Source organism: Vulpes vulpes, chromosome X (genome assembly GCF_048418805.1).
Source record: "Vulpes vulpes isolate BD-2025 chromosome X, VulVul3, whole genome shotgun sequence".
NCBI classification, from domain to species: Eukaryota; Metazoa; Chordata; class Mammalia; order Carnivora; family Canidae; genus Vulpes; species Vulpes vulpes.
This window is the reverse complement of record NC_132796.1, coordinates 69,152,731-69,160,557: the sequence shown is the minus strand read 5'-3', so window position 1 is coordinate 69,160,557 and position 7,827 is coordinate 69,152,731.

The window sequence follows — 7,827 nt, the reverse complement described above, 5'->3', positions numbered from 1 at the left end:
CATTCCCATGACACAAGGCTGGTTCAACACTTGTAAAACAGTCAATATGATTCATAATATCAGGAAGAGAGAAACCAAGAACCATAGGATCCTCTCATAGATGAAGGGAAAGCATTTGACAAAATACAGCATCCATTCCTGATCAAAATTCTTCAGAGTGTTGGGATATAGGGAACATTCCTCAACATCTTAAAAGCCATCTACGAGAAACCCACAGCAAATATAATTCTCCATGGCAAAACACTGGGAGCCTTTCCCCTAAGATCAGGAACAAGACAGGGATGTCCACTCTCACCACTGCTATTAAACATAGTACTAGAAGTCCTAGCCTCAGCAGTCAGAGAACAAAAACACATTAAATGCATTCAAATTGGCAAAGAAGAAGTCAAACTCTCCCTCATCGCAGATGACATGATACTCTACGTAGAAAACCCAAAAGACTCCACCCCAAGATTGCTAGAACTCATACAGCAATTTGGCAGTATGGCAGGATACAAAATCAATGTCCAAAAGTCAATGTCATTTCTATACACTAACAATGAGACTGAAGAAAGAGAAATTAAGGAGTCAATCCCATTTACAATTGCACCCAAATGCATAAGATACCTTGGAATAAACCTAACCAAAGAGGTAAAGGATCTATACCCTAAAAACTATAGAACACTTCTGAAAGAAACTGAGGACGACACAAAGAGATGGAAAAACATTCCATGCTCATGGAGTGGAAGAATTAATATTGTGAAAATATCAACATTACCCAGGGCAATTTACACGTTTAATGCAATCCCAATCAAAATACCATGGACTTTCTTCAGATAATTAGAACAAATTATTTTAAGGTTTGTGTGGAAGCAGAAAAGACCACGAATAGCCAGCAGAATTTTAAAAAAGAAAACCATATCTGGGGGCATCACAATGCCATATTTCAGGTTGTACTACAAAGCTGTGGTCATCAAGACAGTGTGGTACTGGCACAGAAACAGACACATAGACCAATGGAACAGAATAGAGAATCCAGAAGTGGACCCTCAACTTTATGGTCAACTAATATTCAACAAAGGAGGAAAGACTATCCACTGGAAGAAAGACAGTCTCTTCAATAAATGGGGTTGGGAAAATTGGACATCCACATGCAGAAGAATGAAACTAGGCCACTCTCTTTCACCATACACAAAGATAAACTCAAAATGGATGGGAATCCCTGGGTGGCTCAGCGGCTTGGCGCCTGCCTTGGGCCCAGGGCATAATCCTGGAGTCCCAGGGTCGAGTCCCACGTCGGGCTCCCTGCATGGAGCCTGCTTCTCCCTCTGCCTCTCTCTCTCTCTGTGTCTGATGAATAAATAAAAAAAAAAACTCAAAATGGATGAAAGATCTAAATGTGAGACAAGATTCCATCAAAATCCTAGAGGATAACACAAGCAACACCCTTTTTGAACTCGGCCACAGTAACATCTTGCAAGATACACCCACAAAGGCAAAAGAAACAAAAGCAAAAATGAACTATTGGGACTTCATCAAGATTACAAGCTTTTTCCAAGATAAGATACCATCAACAAAACTAAATACAACCTACAGAATGGGAGAAGATATTTGCAAATGATGTATCAGATAAAGGGCTAGTTTCCAAGATCTATAAAGAACTTAAACTCAACGCCAAAGAAACAAACAATCCAATCATGCAATGGGCAAAAGACATGAACAGAAATCTCACAGAGGAAGACATGGACATGGCCAACACACACATGAGAAAATGCTCTGCATCACTTGCCATCAGGGAAATCCAAATCAAAACCAGCATGAGATACCACCTCACATCAGTGAGAATGGGGACAATTAACAAGGCAGGAAATCACAAATGTTGAAGAGGACGTGGAGAATGGGGAACCCTCTTATACTGTTGGTGGGACTGTGAACTGGTGCAGCCACTCTGGAAAATGGTGTGGAGGTTCCTCAAAGAGTTAAAAATAGACCTGCCCTATGACCCAGCAATTTCACTGTTGGGGATTTACCCCAAAGATACAGATGCAATGAAATGCCGGGACACCTGCACCTCAGTGTTTCTAGCAGCCATGTCCACAATAGCTAAACTGTGGAAGGAGCCATCGAAATGATGAATGGATAAAGAAGATGTGGTTTATGTATACAATGGAATATTACTCAGCCATTAGAAATGACAAATACCCACCATTTCCTTCAACGTGGATGGAACTGGAGGGTATTATGCTGAGTGAAATGAGTCAAACGGAGAAGGACAAATATTATATGTTCTCATTCATTTGGGGAATATAAATAATAGTGAAAGGGAATAGAATGGAAGGTAGAAGAAATGGGTAGGAAATATCAGAAAAGGAGACAGAACATAAAGACTCCTAACTCTGGAAAACTAACTAGGGGTGGTGGAAGGGGAGGAAGGCGGGGGGTGGGGGTGAATGGGTGACGGGCACTGAAGGGGGCACTTGACAGGATGAGCACTGGATGTTATTCTGTATGTTGGCAAATTGAACACGAATAAAAAATAAATTTATTATAAAAAAGGACGTATTTTAAACAACTATATACCAACAAATTAGGCATTCTGAAAGAAATGAATGTATTCCTAGAGATTTACAAACTACCAAAAATGAAACAAGAAGATTTAGAAATCCTGTCCTGACACATAGCTAGCAAGAGAATTGAAGTAGTCATCAATAATCTCCCAACAAACAAGAGTCCATGGCCAGATTGCTTCCCAGGGAAATTGTACCAAATATTTAAAGGAGAATTAATACCTATTCTTCTGAAGTTGTTTCAAACAATTAGAAATTGGAGGAAAACTTCCAAATTCTTTTTATTAGGCCAGCTTTACCTTGGTCCCAAACCAGACAAAGACCCTACCAAAAGGAGAATTGCAGACCAATATCAATGATGAAGATAGATGCACAAATACCAAGATACTAGCCAATAGAATCCAATAGCACATTAAAAGGATTATTCACCATGACCAAGTGGGATTTATTCCTAGGCTTCTAGGGTGGTTCAACATCTGCTAATTAATCAATAGGATACACTACATTACTAAGAGAAAGGACAAGAACCATATGATCCTCTCAATATGAAGAAAAAGCATTTGACAAAGTTCAGCATTCTTTCTTGGTTAAAACTCTTTACAGTGTAGGGAAAGATGGAACATACCTCAATATCATAAAAGTCATATTTGAGAACCCACAGGGAATATAATTCTCAATGGGAAAAAACTGAGAGTTTTCCCCTGAGGTCAGAACACCACGGGAATGTCCCCTCACACCATTTTCGTTCAACATAGTACTGGAAGTCCCGCCTCAGCAATCAGACAACAAAAAGAATGGAAAGATATCCCAATTGGCAAAGAAGAATTCAACTTCCATTTCTTGCAGATGACATGATACTTTATGTGGAACACCCAAAAGACTCCACCCCAAAATTGCTAGAACTCATACAGGAATTCAATAATGTGACAGAATATAAAATCAATGTAAAGAAATCGGTTGCATTTCTATACACTCACAATGAGACAAAGAAAGAGAAATTAAGGAATCAATCTCATTTACAATTGCACCAAAAAGCATAAGATACCTAGGAATAAACCTAACCAAAGGGCAGCCCCGGTGGCGCAGTGGTTTAGCGCCACCTGCAGCCTGGGGTTTGATCCTGGGGACCCTGGATCAAGTCCCACGTCAGGCTCCCTGCATGGAGCCTAGTTCTCCCTCTACCTGTGCCTCTGCTTCTTCTTCTCTCTCTCTCTCTCTCTCTCTCTCTCTCTATATATATATATATATATATATATATATATATATATATATATATATATATGTGTGTGTGTGTGTGTGTCTATGAATAAATAAATAAAATCTTTTAAAAAAAAAACTAACCAAAGAGGCAAAGGATCTGTACTTAGAAAACTGTAGAACACTCATGAAAGAAATTGACGACACAAAGAAATGGAAAAACGTTCCTTGCTCACGGATTGGAAGAACACATATTGTTAAAATGTCTATGTACCTAGAGCAATCTCCACATTCAAGGCAATCTTTATGAAAATACCATCAGCTTTTTTCACAGAGCTGGAATAAATGATCCTAAAATTTGTATGGAACCAAAATAGACCCAGAATAGCCAAAGGAATGTTGGAAAAGAAAGGTAAATCTGGTGGCATTACAATTCCAGACTTCAAGCTATATTACAAAGCTATAGTCATCAAGTCGTATGGTACTGACACAAAAAGACACATAGATCAATGGAACAGAATAGAGAATCCAGTATTGGACCTTCAACTCTATAGTCAACTAATCTTTGGCAAAGCAGAAAAGAATATCCAGTGGAAAAAAGACAGTCTCTTCAATAAATGTTGGTGGGAAAATTGCATGGCCCCATACAGAAGAATGAAATTGGATCATTTCCTTACACCGTACACAAAAATAAACTCATAATGGATGAAAAAATTAAATGTGAGACAGAAATCCATCAAAATCTCATAGGAGAACACAGGTGGCAGCCTTTGTGACCTCGGCCACAGCAACTTCTTGCTAGAGACATATCCAAGGCAAGGGAAACAAAGGCAAAAATGAACTATTGGGACTTTATCAAGATAAAAAAACTTTGGCACAGCAAAGGAAACAGTAAACAAAACCAAATTGCAACCAACAGTATGGGAGACGATATTTGCAAATGTCTTATCAAATAAAGGGCTAGTATGCAAGAGCTACAAAGAACTTATGAAACTCAACACTCAAAGAATAAACAATCCAATCAAGAAATGGGCAGAAGATACGAACAGACATTTCTCCAAAGAAGGCATACAAATAGCCAAGAGACACATGAAAAAAATACTGAACATCACTGGGCATCAGAGAAATATAAATCAAAACCACAATGAGATACTACCTAATACTAGTCAGGATGGCTAAAATTAACAAGTCAGGAAAGGACAGATGTTGATGAGGATGTGGAGAAAGGGGAACCTCTTACAGTGCTAGTGGGAATGCAAGCTGATGCAGTCACTCCGGAAAACAGTATGGAGGTTCCTCAAAATGTTGAAAATAGAGCTACCCGTACAAACCAGAAATTGTACTACTGGGTTTTTACCCCAAAGATACAGATGTAGTGATCTGAAGGGGTACCTGCACCCCAATGTTTATGGCAGCAAAGTCCACAATAGCCAAACCATGGAAAGAGTCCAGACAGATGAATGGATAAAGAAGATGTGGTATATATATACAATGGAATACTACTGAGCCTCAAAAATGAAATCTTGCCATTTGCAAGGAAGTGGATAGAACTAAAGGTATTATGTTAAATGAAATCAATCAATCAGAGAAAGACATTTGTCATATGATCTCACGCATATGTGGAATTTAAGATAACAGAGGTTCATAGGAGAAGGGAAGGAAGAAAAATAACACGACGAAATCAGAGAGGGAGACAAACCATAAGAGACTCTTAGCTATAGGAAACAGAGTATTGCTGTGAGTGGGGGGGATGGGATAACTGGGTAATGCACATGAAGGAGGGCATGTAATGTAATGAGCATGGGGTATTATAGAAAACTGGTGAATCCCTGAAATTGATCTCTGAAACTAATAATACACTATATGTTAATTAATTGAATTAATTGAGTTTTAAAAATTAAAAACTACAAAAAAATTAAGAAAAGGGAAAGAAAATCAAATAGCATAAAATTTAACTAACCCGATCAATGTCTGGTGTTGCACATCACTTTTTCTTTTACTTTTAAAATAGTATTTGACACATATAGAGTAATTTCAAGAATATAAACCATTGGCAAGAAAAATAATTTTAACAGACTTTTAAATTTTTTATTTATTTTTTTTATTTTGCCAATCTACATGTCATGGTTATGATGGTTCAGAGGACAAACAGATATGTTTCATGTCTTCTGGGATGAAATGACTGATCAAGGAAGCTTTGGTATTAGTATAAGCCTTGAATCACAAGGCCTTACAAACTTTCTGTTGTTAAAACAGGAAATGTGGTTAATCCTTAAAGCCTTTGCAGGATTTCAGCATTGTGATTTAGTGTAGACTCAAATGATGAAACTGATACAAGAGCACAATCACTCCTTAAAAATCACATAGCTTATTGTAGTAGTCTAGAAAGAGGAATTGGAACTGTAACTATTGGACACATTAAACCATGCTTTATCCAGTAAATTATTCAGTCTATGTATAAGAAAGGCAATTATGTGAAACATTATTACATTATGTTCATAGGATACATAACTGTGAAGTGATAACACAGAGAAATTGGTTGAAATTGTAACTATGAAATTGGTAACCAGAAACATACTTCAAAACTATACTACATTACATTTGAGATTTCCTACATGAGCCTTAAAATCAATAATTTGGGCCCCTTGAGCACATATGAGTCACATAGTGATATGTTAGTGACAAAATATACCCTTGTGACAATTTTCTCCTAGTGAAAAGATACCTATTTTGGAGAGGACAACTGGGTTAATGATACACTAATATTACTTATGCTAATAAAAATGTGAAAGATTAATATGTTTCCTGCTTGAAACTCCTTTCTGATCAGCTAACCAAATAGAGCATTGAGATGGAGGACAATTGTTTCCTATATCCTGCAATCAACAGTGCTCACTATCTGTATTTTCCTCCCCAATACTTAAAGGAATTGCACTATGAGTTATTTTCTATCAAAAAGTTTAAATTTTGTTCTAGATATAACACTTTTTATTTTCTCTGCCAAAGAGTGCAGTAGTGTGGTGTGTCACACATTACTGCTCACTACAGACTGTCAAGCTTATTTCATTTGTGACAACAGCTGGAATTAAACCTTGTTCTTCAAAGATGTGATGCTCATATATTAATCTAATCTGTACTTTCTTAACAAGCCATCTTGTATATTGCTACAGCAGCTCTTTTTTGATATGAAATTTACCTCATTTATTCTTTTTTTTACCTCATTTATTATTTTTGTTTGTTTTGATCAGAGGCATGGAAGAAAGTATTTTTGTGTTTGTCTTATGTTTGTCTCTATAGAAAGAAATTTCACTACCTCTGTTTGGCATGGGGTCAGCCTTCTACTGATCAGGTACAGGCAGGCCACCTCATCATAGCTCTCTTATATACTACCTGCTGCTCTGGGTCTGGCTCCTTTACCTCTGATTTAGCAGCCATCTCTAATGCTGTAAAATAGCATGAAGGCCCGGTATTTAGGAAGCTTCAATCTGTCTTACCTATGTCAGAAAATTACTATTTTTATACCTTATCTAAGATTGAAAATCATTGCCTTTATATTCTGTTTCAAGATGACCCAAGAAGATCAAATTATATAGTTCCAGGTCATGGATTAGAGTGAGTGAGTCTTTTTTAAGATTTTAATTTTTCATGAGAGACACAGAGACAGGCAGAGACGGGAGAAGCAGGCTCTATGCAAAGAGCCCGATACGGGACTCGATCCTGGGACTCCAGGATCACGCCCTGAGCCGAAGGCAGACATTCAACCACTTAGCCACCCAGGAGTCTTTATTATTGCCAAAAAAATGATGATGGATAAATGGCTGAGTTTTCTTTTTATGCTTATATATATTTTGACTAACATTAATGTATGTGTTAAGTTTTATCCTCTAGGAGATCATATATTTTTTAATATTAACAAATTACAAGAATAAACTTTAAAATTTTTCTTAGATAGCATTTTCTAACTGAAAAGACAAAGGTCATTTATAATTGTCCCAATTGATTTTAAAGTTGAATAAACACAGACCTTAAAATAGGATACAAATGTGTCATTTGCTATCATACTTCAATAAAAAGTAATGAATGG